General features: G+C 44.9%; 1 pseudogene; it reads left to right on the top strand.

Annotated features, from left to right (window-relative positions):
- The first annotated feature begins 8,779 nt into the window (after nucleotides 1–8,779).
- LOC124582972 lies at nucleotides 8,780–8,897 on the top strand (annotated as a pseudogene).
- The last annotated feature ends 5,928 nt before the right edge of the window (nucleotides 8,898–14,825 follow it).

Below are 14,825 nucleotides of genomic sequence, written 5' to 3'. Positions count from 1 at the left end.
AAACGTCCCCTTTGAACAATTTTACATGACTGTGCTTAACCTGACACACAATATTTTTAGCGCAACGCAATCTGACTTTCAAAACTCCCTACTAAAGAATGGCCCTGACAAACATTAAACTATACCTTTCACAAATCACTTACCTCACAAAAATCTTCGCTGCTCAAGCTACTGCAATACAGCGAGCGCCACTACTGCCAGCTAAATAAAAGATTCAAACTACTGAAGGCACTAACTACTGATAGGGGTAGTTAGCAAATGAAAGATATTAATAGAGAGCAAACAATGTATTTACCTTAATATCATCACAAATCATAATATATATATATCAGTTCATGACAAACTGCAAACCTCCGCCATCTCTCTCCCCACATCCACCACTGCTGGCGGCTCACCTCCAACTGCGCAACGCTACGCGCTGTTCACAGCCAGCTGCCTCTGCCCAACACTACAATGGCAGACAACAATGCAAACTACCCACAGACTGCACACAGCACAGCCAGTGATTTTCATACAGAGGTGGTGTTACCAATAAAAAACCTAAACAGCATACTTACATAGCCCCCATGCTCCCCACAAAAATTTTTACATATTGGATTGGGCAGTGGCCAATACAGATTTGAAAAAAAATTTTTTCATAATTACAATAACAAAGAAATCAAATGCACACACTTATTGATACAATGTTGGTCAAAAGCTAAAATTTTCTCACAGTCCATAAAGATAGTCCTGATTCATCACAGTAAAATAGCAGTGTTTTTCTCAAAGTCTGAGCAGTAAAAGAAAATGCACACAGAAGTAGTGGATTACCATGCTGTCTTGAAGAAGTAGTGTTGTCCTTCCAACGGAAAGACAGTGCTGACTCTCGACATGCTGACAGGTAGTGGGCCACAACAGAGCAAACCCACTGCAGAGTCAGTCGAAGTTTTGATGAATATTGGTAGGTAGGTCATCACAGAGCAGACCCACCGTAGTCCTGGTAGAGATTACGATATTGGTGGGCCACCAGAGGTGCAGACCCACTGCAGTCCTTGTAGAGATAATGGTATTGGTGGGGCACCAGAGGTGCAGACCCACTGCAGTCCTTGTAGAAATAGCCAGCAGCCATCTGTTGTGACTGTGCAGGTGCACAATCACCATTGAAGAGTCTTGCGGATAATATAGCAAGTCCATAAACCACCACTTGTGCACTCACAAAGTTTTTGGAATTGTCCTTAGAACAAGCAATGCTGTTATCCAGTCCCTTGCTGAATTAGTAACACACGTGCAAACACTAACAGTCCCAACTTCTCACATATTGTCCATATACTATGACCAACAGAAACGTGTGCAGTGAAATGGAACTTACAAGTTAATAATATCATGAATTGGTGACAATTACAATTTTATAACAGAAGAATACAATAACAAAGGTACAAAATACATCATTAAAAACATAGCAATATAGATAACAATTGCAGTAACACAGGCTTTACAAAAGAATAGAAATAGACATATACGTCAGTGTTACAAAAATAGTGACATAAGTACATACATAAAATAATGAGAATAGTTTTCGAAACATTAATTTCACACATGAACATTGAAACAGAACAGAATTGTAAACAACTTTACAAAGAAAATAACATATTATTAATGCAACTTATATTTGAGGATAACAGTATTCCTCCTCATAGTGAATATAGCTTAGTATTAGAAGAGAAAAAAAATTCTATGAAACAGTACACAGAGACAGGAAGAAAACAAATACTCAAGGGTACACAAACACATAGTGGGATAACACCAATAGGAAAGGACAGGGTTCGTTTTCAGTGTAACATTTGGTACTGCAGTCCAACCCAAAACTTCATATATCTTTCCTCTTATTTCATCCTCTGTTTCCACCAAAAAAAATTCTATCTAAGCATGCTTTCTGTATTTATATGTTCACACATTTCTTACCTCAACATTTATTTCCAAGAAAATCCTACCTAAACCTGTTTTCTCAATGCATTTCTTCCAATTCATCGCAACTCATTCTCTTAGAGGCTACCCCCTCTTAAGCTAACTTAAATCTACTGAGCTCAGATGCTAAACTAAGGAACGAGGCAATGCAGCAGCACAAAACAATTAATATAAACAGCAATGAAAAAAATGGAAAATTGCAAAGCAAGCTACAGTATAAATTAGCAAAAGTCAAATTCAATAACACTATGCCTGGCAAACAGCAGCAACTTATACCTAAACATGACATAGCGCAAGCAGAAAAAATATTACAGTAAAAACAACAATGCAGATAAGGGAAATGTGTATTCACATCTTAATATCTATGTAATTAAAGTGGTGCACCACAACAACTGATTGTAAAAAGAAATATTACCATGTACTTGAAAAGAAAATTATGTGTTACTGTTACTAGATCCTTCTTATTGTTCTTTCCTTTCCAAGTGCTCCTTTTTTAAAGAATGTGGATCATAAAATAATTATTTAATAGATCTGTTGACAGAAAGTGTTCACATTAGCAAATGCATTTTATTTTATAAAAGCAATGCTGCAACACAGCTGGAAACCAGATATCAAATGAAATAAGCAACTATGAAAAGCAAAGCATAACAATATCATTCAGTAGTCATGTGACATTTCATAAGTTAGTAGAAATTCTCTCAACTCTCATAGAAAGACGCTTGTCATAATCAGGTGTGCAGATGTAAAAATATTTCTTGTCATTTTATTAGGCATTTCAGTAAATATCATATCATAAATTACGAGCTCCACAGTATGCTTTCAACAAGGAAATGTCAGTAGCGCAGACAATGGCCTCCCCTTTTTTTTTTCTACCTGTGCCGCTGAAAGGCTAATGGCTTTTTTTTTTTCCGGCGGCTGTCGCCCAGTTGGGTGCGGGTGACAGACGCCACGCGCCACGCATTACCTGCAGGTGGTCACTTAACTTTCTTACGGAAATATTTACCACAGCAGTTTCCGCTACGACTCACATAAAAATATTTCACAGGTCAAGAATTAGCGTTGCAAATCTGTAGAAACAAAATCCTATAAATATAAGTGTCCAAAAAAATTTTCGCCGGCATTGTGATACATTCACGCATTTACACACCTTTCATAACTCTTAAAAGTACGATTCTTCGTTTCCAACATCCTGTTTCACAAGTCAAGAGTCCCTACCCACTATTCATTACTCCTTACCTTATTACACATATACGTATCCATCGACACTCGTCAATATTTCGTCATTATAAATATGAAGCATAATCAAATAACTCATATAGCCTCAGCCTATTAATCATAAACATACCTCAGCAGCATAATACACATCGTCGTCGTAAAAATAACATCATAACACCTCAGTCAAATCTCAAAATCGTCGTAGCTTCCTCCAATAATTAAAAAAATTCTCTGCTCATGTCAAAAGTGTCATCTGCCTCAAACGTACTTTAAAAATCATGAATCCATACCAAATACATCATTCAAAGCTCTCATAGTATCACAATGGTTCCAAAAAAATATGAAGAGTTCACACAGTACAGACAAAATACAATTTCATAAGTGTGAAGTTATCCAATGGTGTAATTACGTAAACATGTGTCACTGACGTAGTAAAAAACATGTTTATCTCTCAGGTAAATGATCAGATAGCTGTGTAATTTGTGTGTTAGAGAAATATGGTACCGATGTGTAAAGTTGTATAAGCAAATACCATATTAGCTAGGGTTCCTTGTGGTTGCCACACACATGGTACACAAAGTAAGCATGTACCCCCCTGAGGATTAATGTAATTATACCCTCAGGTGTTACAGATTACAGCAATGGAATGAAATGTATCACGGAAAACTTTCTTTGTAATTCAAAAATCTTTAAAAATAAATGTTTTAAGTACAAAATTAATCACTCAAATACGTGTACTGTAGCGCTAAATGTGCGTCTTGTTGCAACATAATCTGTGTGGAAGTGTCGTAGTTATCGTCCTCCGAAAGCTAAGTTCTGCAGAAGTCAATGTACTTACCTCATGATAAACAAAAGTGAAATGCTTTGCGTATAGATATCATAGTTATTATGGTTATTGGCGTGATGAAGAAAGTACTGTACAGTAACGTATTGTTGTGCCACAAAAAAGGCTGTCTCATTGTTGCTATACCACAAAAGTTACTACTAAAACCTGTTTTACTTTCCAGAAGAATTCAGAAAAACTGTGCAGATATAAAACAGATACACCGCAAAAGCAACATTGTAAATTGTCACTCATTAGTAGCGTCGTGATAAAACCGTGTAGTTGTCACTTAAACTAACCACTGTGCCGTCTGGTATCTCACAGAAAGTACATTAAACCCAGAATGTATTTTCAAGTAAACCAAAATGTTGCATTAAAATCTCATTAGCAGTACTGGTATAGGTTCTTAGTATGTAAGCCTGATAGTCATTACGTAATCGTGCAACAAACAAGCAAGAATGTACACACACAACACTGTGTCGTCTGTTCACTATAACAATGCATTCGTAATTTCTGTTTAAAAATGTTCCCTAGGTTCTAGACTGGATATTTAACTTCAAACATTGTTGCATGTTAACAGTTTCTTAAGTCTGACAAAGCATACTAGTAATGTGAAGTGAAAAGTTTTATGGCAAAGACAAAGTTAAAAAGCAGATTATCTTTCAATAAACGGTTTTACATGTGAAATGTGGTGTAAACCTTTACTCTTCCTAGTACGCAGAGTTTCAACTTCAAAGCAATTATCATGTTGTATACATCGGTAAGGAGTGCTAAAATTTTTCTCAAGGTTAGCGTCAATGTTATTTTTCTCTGAGCCAGCCGGCGCACGCGGCTACCTGCGGTGCGAGTCATTGTCTGTTCCTTTGTTGGCGAGCGTCGTTATTGGGATTTGGAGACCTAACTTCTACAAATTCACCGTGACGAGAGGGCCCAGCTCTGTTAGAATCCCGCCAGTTCTGATGAAATTTACGTCTGTCGTTTTGTCGGTAGTTTACATAGTTTCTTGTTTGTCGGTCGTGTGGTGGAGAATTTCTCCCTGAATCGTAACTCTGCGCCGAACTGTTGCGTCTGAAGTTATTCTGCCTCCCTTGATAATACTTGTTTTGGTTCCCATATTGTCTGTTTCTCTGATTGTCTCTGTGATAGTCATTACTACGGAAATGCGATCTTTCTCTGTGATTATTACTACTCTGCCAACGGTTGTCATACGGGTGGTGTCTGTTTTGGTCACGATTTGTGTTGTGAGAATAGCCTTGTCGTGTCAAGTTATTACTTCTTTCATCGCGGAATTGCGACTGATGTGATCTGTAATTGTTGTGCTCCTGCGTTCCGCGATTGTCAGTGTCACTTTCCAGTTCTTGTAACAGTCCCTGAAAAGCTTCAATGTCGTCTTTGCAACGTCCTGCCAAAATAATATGTCGTAAATGTTCAGGCAGTTTGATTAAGCAAATGCGGATGAGTTCTGAGGGGCTGTATGGGTTTGAAAGATACTGATTCTTATGCGACATGTCTTCAAAATATTTCATAAGACTGGAAAATTCAGATTGTTCGAAACGTTTCATCATTATGATGCTATGTTTTACACGGTCTTGTGTGGCTTGAGACCAATATGCTGAGAGGAAGGCATGGTAAAACTCTCCTTCACTGTGGCAATCGTGAATTACCGATCGCATTCTTACAGCTGGTTCATTCTCCAAGTAGCCACACATAAATTCTAATCTGTGTTCTAACGACCAGTTGGGAGGAAAACAATGAGAGAATTGATGGAGCCATGCTTGTGGATGAATGTCGTTGCCAGAATTCTTAAATGTTTTGAATTTACGTGTAGTAATGAACAGCTTATAGTCAAAATCATCATGTCGGCGAGTAGCATATCGGTCATTGTTACGTCGTGTCGGCGGTTCCATATCGAAATTCGGTGCACATTGCCAGTTTCTTTCATAACTTACGAAATGCCCTGTGTTATTATTTTGCGTCTTTTCCGTATTTCTAAGTCCCTCTTCCCGTGTTGGAGCGCGAGTGTCCTCTGAAATACGTAATTCTTGTATTACCTGTGTCAGCTGATCTTGTACTTCCCGGATTTCTCTTTGGTGTTGTGTATTAATTTGATTCTGATTTTGTTTGAATTTTCTTATTTGTTCATACTCTTCTGTGTCAGTGAAGGCTACGGGTCTTGTGTCATTCAGGTCATCATCTACCTTTGTAGATAAGTTAGTGACCTGATCCGAAAGTTCGGCTACTTTCTCCGATAGTGTACTTATTTCTTCAGTGTGTTTTTCTGAACCAAGTTTCAGAGTATCTACTGTGTCCTTAAAGTTTTCCTGAGTTTTTGCAAGTTGCGTAACCGAATCGGTAGATGCAACTGAGTCAAATTTAGCTTGCAAGGTCTCATGATTTTCATGAACAATAATTTGCAGTTCTTTTATGGCTGCTTCGTGATTCTGTAATGCATTTTCATGCCGCGAAAAAATAGGTTGAAAATGCTCACAAATTTGTGTTTTTACGTCATTACAGACTTTTTGACATTTCGATTCAATGTTATGTAACTCAGTAGTTAAATCTTCACGTGTTTGTTCAAGTGTTTGTTCCAATGAGTCTAACTTTTTAAGATTTTGTTCCACTGTGTCTAACTTTTTGAGATTTTGTTCCACTGTGTCTAACTGTTGCTGTGTTTGTCTCTGATTTTGTTCCATTTGTTGCATTAATTGCAATAATAATGTATTAGTGTCTGGAATCTGTTTCTCTACGCTTTTCGGCAGCGCATTTGCACCGACAACATTCACATTTTGACAAGCAGAAAATGTGTCTTGACTTATTTGAGAAAACGGTGATGACCCAAAACCTGAATCTACAGTATTTGCGAAATTGTGTCCTGTCATTTCGGATTCCTGAGGCGAGCTGTTGCCGACCGATCGATCGATAATGCTTCCCTGTTCACTACCTGTTTCACTGTCTACACCATTGTTTGCAGCCCGCTCCATTTCCCTATTCACAATTACCAAATTACTACTTTGAACATCAGTTAATTCATTACTCTGCGGCGCTAACACACTGCCTTCGTCTTCACTGTCATTTCTCAGTTTACTTTGGAGCCTAGTATTACGTTTTTCACACGCCATTATTGTCACAGTATTTCATACGACAACACAGAAAAACACAATTTGAAGATCAAAAATAAGAGAACACATTAACATAGCACTGAAAATAATATCTAGTTAATTGCAAGCGCAGCTGCGAAATACTTGGTGCAAATCTACATGCATGCCATAACTGTTTTACTATACAACAATGAAAGACTGCAACTACAAAGGAAATTCTCTCTACAATTACGCGCTAGCAATAAACAAAATCTACACTAAATACACAAACTTCAAGAAAAAATCAGAAGATTCCAGTGAGGTATCCTAGGCTAAGGGTCGACATATGAAACGTCCCCTTTGAACAATTTTACATGACTGTGCTTAACCTGACACACAATATTTTTAGCGCAACGCAATCTGACTTTCAAAACTCCCTACTAAAGAATGGCCCTGACAAACATTAAACTATACCTTTCACAAATCACTTACCTCACAAAAATCTTCGCTGCTCAAGCTACTGCAATACAGCGAGCGCCACTACTGCCAGCTAAATAAAAGATTCAAACTACTGAAGGCACTAACTACTGATAGGGGTAGTTAGCAAATGAAAGATATTAATAGAGAGCAAACAATGTATTTACCTTAATATCATCACAAATCATAATATATATATATCAGTTCATGACAAACTGCAAACCTCCGCCATCTCTCTCCCCACATCCACCACTGCTGGCGGCTCACCTCCAACTGCGCAACGCTACGCGCTGTTCACAGCCAGCTGCCTCTGCCCAACACTACAATGGCAGACAACAATGCAAACTACCCACAGACTGCACACAGCACAGCCAGTGATTTTCATACAGAGGTGGTGTTACCAATAAAAAACCTAAACAGCATACTTACAATTGCCTCAGTTCGAAGAAGAATGTGCCAAGGAAGATTTCTTAAAAGTGCCTGAAGATAACAAAACAGTATGAACCGACAGATATGTTCTGAAATACGTCAGGGCTTATTGTTTTGCAGCAGTGTACGACTGCAAACTTGTAAACAAAAGTGTATCTTTCGTCGCTAGAAGAGATGGATGCTTTGGCGACCCTCCTGTGTCTTGTGTCCCTGTTTTCGCACCTTTGCACAGGTCTACTGGCCGCAAACGGCGTCTCGGACACGCCCGTTAGGCCCACGGCCGTCTCGCAGATGTTTCTCTTGCTTGTGCTGTCATATGGGCCACGACCCGAGCGGCAGCGAGCGGCAGTCGAGCAAAGTCGGGACAAGTCGGGACGGAAGGGGAGAGGTGCGAATGCACTGCACAGATCACGCAAATACCTGGACGCGAGCCGCGCGGCGTGTGTCAGGTGAGTGAGGAAGATGCCGGGGGCGCCCTCCAGCAGGACACTGCTACACCCCGCACAGCCCCCCGCCGGATAACGGGAACAAGATGCGTCGCCCGCGAGTGTCGGACGCCGCACGCACCAAGCGAAACGAATGACAGGCGGCGCACCGAGCAGCCGCGTGTCTCACGCAAGTGGCGGTGCGGCGCGCCCGCCAGTTCGGCAGACGCCTCTGAGACGCCGGGCGCCGCGCACTCCGCGCCGCCTTCGAGGCTCCAGCTGTTGCGGAAGGACGTGCTCTGCGTCAAATGTGTCACCGAAAACGGCGATTGTGTGTGTTGGGAGAAGAGGCAGAGGCGTCTTCTGTCGTGCGGCTACAGTATAAGCGCGCCAACGGCCATACCATGTTGAATACACCGGTTCTCGTCCGATCACCGAAGTTAAGCAACATCGGGCCCGGTTAGTACTTGGCTGGCTGCCCGCCTGGCAACACGTGTGCCGCTCGCTATTGTGCGTCCCAGGTAGTCGAGGATTACCGGCCGCCGAGCCGTCCCTGCCCGGCATCCCACCGCGCCGCGCCCGCGCCCGCCGCCTGCCGGCTCCCGCGCCGCGCCAGCCGTAGCCGTCTCGCCGTAGGCGATCGTGTTTCGTGTTTCAACGATTTGGTGAGTGCTCCACGGAAAAAATGACAACGTTTAATCGCTCAAGTACGACGATTCAGTGCGCGTTTGATCGTGAACACGAACGGCCGTCCTCCTTCGATATAGAGGAGTGGATGTTTCACGAACTTAAAATTCAGGAGGACGAATTAGAGGGGTTGCAGCTAGATTTCACGCTGCTTAGCCTCTTTCTGAAATTGAAAACGGACGTGAGATGCGAGACGCTTGTAAACGTAAGCGGTGGTGTGAGAAAATTTAAACACAGAGATGGCCGCGTCAGCGATGTAAAAATAACGTACGCCGGACACGGCGTGAGGAACATAAAAGTGTATAACCTTCCCTTCGAGGTGCCAAATGAGGAAGTTGCACGTTACTTCAAGCTGTACGGTGAGGTTCTCTCTGTAACGAGAGACTTCTGGGGTACCGGGCACCGGTATAAAGTGGACTCTGGTGTTAGGTCCGTCAGGATGGTCCTACGAAAACACGTGCCGTCGTTTATTGTAATAGGAGGACACAGAGGTGTTGTCCAATATAGCGGACAACCACCGACGTGCTCCATCTGCAGTTCGACTGAACACATGAGGAGCAGCTGCCCCAAAAATAAGAGGGTGGCTCAGCTGCCGCGCGAAAACGCGGACAACGCAGCGGAGCAGGCGGCAAGTTACGCCGGAATTTTGTCGGGCCAGAGCCCGCGCGCCAACGACGAGCCTGCCGTAGCGGAAGCAGCGGTGGCTGCCGCGCCAGCCGAGGCCGCCCAGCCGGCAACACCGGCCCCAGCGGCGGCCGCCGCGGTCAGCGCAGGGGAGAAGCGGCACCTGAGCTCCGACTCGGACAACGAGACCACAATGGAGGCCGAGCCGGCGGCCGCCCCCTCCCCCGCCGCCCGGCGGGTGAAGGTCACGCGCGCCGCCGCGCCCGCCCAGCCGTCAGCTGAGGCTGTCATTCACGGCAGCCAGCTGGCCGGGCCCAGCGCAGAGTCCACGCCCACCTCGTACACCGAGGCGCGCGAGATCGCCATCAAGAAGCAGGTGACCAAACTCGCCCGCATCTTGAAGGAATCCGACGACGAACCGAAGGAGTCTATCGAGCAGCCGCAACCGGCGTCCAAAGCCAAAAGGCGGCGTAACAGGCGGCGAAGCCGCAGCAGCAGCAGCAGCTCAAACGACGAGAGGATGGAGACCTCCGACGGGGAAGCGTCGGACATCTCGCCCGAAAACGCGCGAAAACAAACCACCGAACCGGAGGACCTAGTCCTACGGCCGGACCGCCCACAGCAAGTTCAACCCCCGCCTCCACATAGCGCTTAAATGCAGGAACGCTCTGGCTATAACGTCATCACGTGCAATGTCAATAAAATGAATTCGGTTGTGAAGATAGACGCCCTCACGGAGTTCCTGCAGCACCGAGCTGCCGATGTAGCGATATTACAAGAAGTCGTCACCACGGACTTGGAACAAGTACCGGGATGCGACGTCTTCACGAACATTGACGCAGAAACGAGAACTGGCACTGCTGTAATGGTGAGGAATGGTATCGACACAGAGGACATCAAGACCCTGACTGACGGCCGAGGAATAGCAATCAAAATAGCTGGGACGTACTTTGTCAACATCTATGCGCCGTCAGGCACAGAAAACAAGAGGGCCAGAAGCCAGTTCTTCAATGAAGATATTTGTGCACTCCTTCCACGCAACAACAGCAATGTTGTGCTGGGAGGCGATTTCAACTGCGTGTCTGCTCCGGAAGATCAAGTCCCGGTACCTAATCTGTGCATGGAGCTGCAGGAACTGCTAAGAAAACTGAATCTACGTGATTCTTGGCGTCTATTATATCCCAACACAACGGAATTCACGTACTTCCACAACCGCGGAAGAAGCAGGCTTGACAGGATTTATGTGACCAGAGAGTTGGCCACCTGTGTGTCACGTGTGGAAGTCTGCCCTGTGATCTTCTCCGACCACTGTGCCTACATTTGCAAGCTCCAGCTGCCAACGAATAAAATATCAGGAGGAAGATCAGCGTGGAAACTTAACACGGAACATCTAAGTGACGCCAAACTACAGCAGGAGATAGCGCTCACACTAGAAGAAAGTTTACAGACGCGACGACAATATCCGTCCACCACACAATGGTGGGTCGCATCTGGAAAACCACACATAAGGAAGACGCTGATAAGGCACAGTGCGGAAAAGGCTTTCTGGAGGAAGAGCACGGCAGACTTTTACACGCAGTGTCTGAAGGACGCGCTCAACTGTCCTCCAGACGACGACCTGCTTCTCACGCGAGTGAGAGGAATAAAGGCGCGACTACTGAATATCAGGCGTCAACAAATGAAAGGCGTCGTCGTCCGCAGCCAGACACACGGCGCCACTGAAGATGAACCTGCCACACTGCACCACCTGCACAGGGAGAGGGAGAGGGCACAAAACAGAACTGTAAGAGAGCTTAGCGACGCAGCTGGCCGCAAAATAACAACTAGGAGGGACATGATGCGTCACGTAGAAGACCACTTCTCTGATCTCTTCAAGGCAGAGGAACCAGATGACGCAGAAACAGCAAAACTACTACAAGGAACTCGCAGACGGCTGAACGACACCGATCGCGCTTTGCTGACGGAAGCTGTGTCAGAGGATGAAGTGAGAGCCGTCCTCAAAACCTGCGCCAACGGCAAAGCTCCAGGAGCGGACGGATTACCGTCAGAATTCTACGCCACCTGCTGGGACAAAGTAGGTGGAATAATAACAGAAATTGTGAACGAAATTCTGGACGGGAAGGAGATACCACCTCCGTTCCTGGAAGGGACCATCACTCTGGTACCGAAAAATAAGGCGCCAAAAACGTTAACAGACTTCCGCCCAATTACCCTCCTAAATGCGGACTACAAGCTCGTAGCGAAATGCGTCGCGGAAAATATGAAGCTCGCCCTCAAAAAAGCAATCAGCCCATGGCAGACATGTGCAGTGTTAGGCAGAAACATTTTCGACGCCGTCTGCACGTACAGAGACGTTATAGCCCACGCCGCATCCAACAGAGCGACTGCAGCGATCATCTCTATTGACTTCCAAAAGGCCTTCGACAGGATCGGTCACCGGTACCTGCTGAAGACCTTGGCAAGACTGGGTTTTGGCTCCGAATTCGCTCAAGTCATCAAAAACATGTTAACAAATGCCACGTCAAGAGTTACTGTAAATGGCTGGACATCTACGCCAATAAAACTGGGGAAATCTGTGAGGCAAGGGTGCCCACTGTCGATGGCACTATTCACAGTAGCCCTCGACCCAGTCCTCAGGAAACTCGCTGCCTCCGTCAACGGCTACAAGCTGAACGATATAAACGTGACATGTATGGCATATGCCGATGACTTGAGCATTTTCGTGGACGGTAAAGAGGACATCGACAAAGTCCTCCCAATAATAGAGTCTTTTGGGAAGGCATCTGGGGCCAAAACCAACCCCAAAAAAACCGTGCTCGTCCCGATAGGGAACGGGAAACTGAGAGAGGCCAGACCATGGTACCAGGTGACCGACAAATATAAAGTTCTAGGTGTTCAGCTGCAGGCCTGCCCACTCAAAATGGCCGCAGAGAACTGGCGGAACATCCTGAACACCACGAGAGGACTCGTCAGGACACACGCCAACAGAAACCTGACGTTGGATCAGAAAGCACAGCTGATCAACGAAACGATCCTGGCGAAGGCTTGGTACATGGCACAAGTCATGAACGTACCAACAGAAATAGGGAAGTCTATAGGAAGCGCTGTATACTACCTGCTGTGGAGGCGGGAAATTCTCAAAGTGTCGCAAGCCACCAGCACTCTCCCTAGAGAAGAAGGGGGGCTGGGCCTGATAGATGTCACGAGAAAATGCGCGGCACTGTTGCTCCACCGAGCTCTACAAATGGAGGACAGAAGTGTAGACTGTACCACGTCGTCTCTACTGAAAGAACACAGACCCGATTCCGGGGAAGCGCCGGTAGATGTCAGTAGAATACCCTACAAGATGCGCTACTTGAAGCAGATAGTAATGGACAGTAGCTACATCTCATCCACGCTAGCAGTGAAAGAGATGAGAACTGCAGCGAAAATCTATCGTGCACTGAGAGGCAAACAAGGAAGAAGCAGAACAGAGACGAATCTTCCAGACCACGACTGGCCACAAGTCTGGAAGAATCTCTCTGAGAAAGCCATACCTCCGGAAGCTAGAGACACGTGGTACAAAGTCGTACACAACAAGATACCCACGAACGAGCGGCTAGCGCGCATCGGCATGCGCGAGTCGCCGCACTGCGAAGCGTGCAACGAGATCGACACCGTGGAACACCGCTTCACATGTCCGACAAGTCAGGCAATATGGGAGACGTGCAGGAAAATGGTGGCACTCATGAACAGGGCGGACCACCGAACTATAGAAGCCACAGCCCTCACCATCCCGGCTGCAAATTGTTTTCCACGTCCCAAACGCGTCGCGACCATGTGGACGTTCGCGATGACAGCGCACGCCATAATCGCGAAAAAACAAACGGACGGAGTGCAGTTCCTCACCGATCTCTGGGAGGAACACAAGCGAGCCAAGCGGAAAAACAACTACAGGCAGACGTTCCAGAACTACCTACAGATAGGGCTGGACGCCGCCTTCAAGGACGCCCTCCGTCCCCACACGCCATGACCGACGCCGCCGCCACCGCCGACGCCGCCGACGCCGCCGGCGCCGCCGACGCCGCCGACACCGCTGCCGCCACGCCCCCCCCTAGTCCTCCGCGCCTCCGTCGTCACCGATGCAGAGACCCTCCAACACCCCCAAAGTGTTGTGTGTTAAATGTGAGTTCGGTGTAAAATTTGTGCAGTGCAACAACAGTGTCCGCAGTGCTACGGCTACACATATAGGGCATATCCAGGTAGCGTTCTTAAAAATGTGCGAAACATCACTACGCCGAAGATGACTATGTGAGTAGAATAACAAAAGAAACATCTATATTCAATCCCTTTTAATCATGTTAAGCTTATCTAGAATATAGTTGTCCACTTTTAATTATGTTTCAAATGTGTTCCATATCGCCCTCTCACTCTCTCTCTCTCTCTCTCTCTCTCTCTCTCTGTCTCTCTATTTCTCTCTCTCGCCCTCTCTCGCTCTCTTCCCCTCAACCACCATCTCGTGGACACCTCGCTATATATATATAATATTCATTCATACATATTTGTCATTGTCCTTTGTCTCTTAAATGTAAGCCTTAGCCAATAAGACATCTCTAATAATAGTTACAAGCCACATAATGGCACCAGACCAAAACTCGACCTAAAGTAAAGAACTTAGAAGTGTTTGAATCAATAACCCATAAAATTTAACAAAAACGCAAACAAAACTGAAAAATGAAATATTCTTGCTCCACTGACTTACAAATCAGTGCAACAGTGTAAATCAACCTGCAAATGCACAAAATATAATGAAACAGACAATTGCAACAAAGTTACATATCAGTAAAGAAAAGAAAAAGACTCGATAACTAACTGAAATTGAAATTGAAAATACCTTGGAATCTCATGACTGTATTTGTTATTTTGTAAATAAAAGTTTATTACGTTTAAAAAAAAAAAAAAAGGTGCTGTTGGCTCCCCTTCATTTTCTCCTTTTTACGCCGCTATCCCTGCCAGCCCTCTTTTCATACTACCTTTCTTTTGTGACAAACGTGCTTCCTTAAGCATTTTAAACGCGCTAGGAATGCCCTGAAAATAACGAAACACTACGAATCGACAGATGTGATCTGAAGTAAGTCAGGGTCA

The sequence above is a fragment of the Schistocerca americana genome, unplaced genomic scaffold (genome assembly GCF_021461395.2).
Source record: "Schistocerca americana isolate TAMUIC-IGC-003095 unplaced genomic scaffold, iqSchAmer2.1 HiC_scaffold_431, whole genome shotgun sequence".
NCBI lineage: Eukaryota > Metazoa > Arthropoda > Insecta > Orthoptera > Acrididae > Schistocerca > Schistocerca americana.
The sequence above is the reverse complement of the archived record's forward strand: the minus strand, read 5'-3'. Positions and strand labels throughout refer to the sequence as shown.